General features: G+C 33.4%; 1 protein-coding gene across 1 annotated transcript in view; it reads right to left on the minus strand.

The window, feature by feature from the left end:
* PKHD1 (PKHD1, fibrocystin/polyductin) overlaps positions 1 to 1,555 on the minus strand; it is a 435,622-nt gene that overhangs the window by 118,064 nt on the left and 316,003 nt on the right. The window lies entirely within an intron of this gene.

Below are 1,555 nucleotides of genomic sequence, written 5' to 3' on the forward strand. Positions count from 1 at the left end.
ATTGATGTCCAGAAACACAGTAGTCAATCTGTGCTTCTGATTAAGACATGATAGAAGCAATAACGTGCTTTTAAAATCATTTTTAAAAGCCTATAAAATTATTTCTGTATTTTTATGATAGCCACATGATATTTACCATCTCATTTTCATAATAAAATTTTCTGCATCTTTTATATCAGGAGAGAATAGTGAATTATTTGGTCTCATTGGGGATTTTATTTGTACTGTTTAAGTAGACATTGTTTAAAAATTATATAAAATGCAGCCAATAGGTTGACACAAAAATGCAATGAGTATTAATGTCAGTGTATATCTTGTTGGTAAAATCACTAGCAACGTGATTATAAGTGAATTAATATGAATTAATAGTGAGGTTAATCAAATATTATCATATATAATATATAATGCATAGCACTTAGTATGTGCCACATGCTGTTCTAATTCATGTATATATACACTTTTATTTTCATAATAATCTGATGAAGTAGGTATAGTTCTTACCCCCATTTTACAGATAAGGAAACTGAACTGCTTACACAAGAACTTGGCTAAAAAACTGTACCACTAAGCCTAGGCAGGTGTATTGGGGATAGTGGAAGACTTCATATAAAAGTAGAAACTTTGTACTGGGTTAAAGCTGTGTGCCAATAACCAGTCATGTGTTCTTTGCTAGATGGGTCAAGACATTGGTTCTTTTTGTTTTGTTTTGCTTTAAGGTACTGACAAAGGCAAACCAGGCAATAAAAAGTTATTGCTCTCTTTAAAGAAGAAGGAAGCTATACACTTGAAGTTTCTATTTCATTGTGGTTCAGTAACAATATTTGGGCTCAAAGGTATGTCCTAAACTCTCCACTTCTTCACTGCCTTAGCACACGTGAGAAACTGGAACCTTTGTAAGTCAGCTGTCATGAAGAAGAGCCTTGGTGAGAAAGATAGGGAGAATGTGTCCTTATAGCCAGAAAACAGGATGCTAACATATCCAAACTTGTCACTGGTCACTATGGAGGAAGCACTGGTGGAAAGTATAGAAACAGTCACAGAACAATAAAATACCCAAAAGTTTGTGATATCACTCATGAATAGTACAAAGCTAAAAAGGCTCTGTAGAACTTTGGCACAAAAGATACAAAATGCAAGCAGGAATTCATACATAAGTAAAGTATTTTCTAGTTTAGAAGGTAGTTCTAGACTCTCAGTCAAGGCTACATACCAATATTATTTTAATTAGTGGATTTTAAATGCCTTATACCTCCATGGATTTAGTTTTAGATTATACAAGATCTTTTCACTTGTGTGCACATTAACCAAAGGCTAAAATCTTATCAATCATAAATGCTTGCAATGTCTTGAGAATTTAAATGACGAATTATTTATTAAGACCTTATTTTTTCTTATGAAAAATCACAATTCTGAAAAATGGTCTAGCAGTTGAATACAACTTGTTGGATGTTATTAGTCAGAGGGATGAGACTTATACAGACCTCCAGGAAAGTAGGACTTGCAAATCTTGGCCTATAAGGTTTCTACCCTTTAACCAATCAACACCCATGCCTGG

Source organism: Otolemur garnettii, unplaced genomic scaffold (genome assembly GCF_000181295.1).
Source record: "Otolemur garnettii isolate 467f Iridium unplaced genomic scaffold, OtoGar3 scaffold00035, whole genome shotgun sequence".
Classification (NCBI taxonomy): Eukaryota; Metazoa; Chordata; class Mammalia; order Primates; family Galagidae; genus Otolemur; species Otolemur garnettii.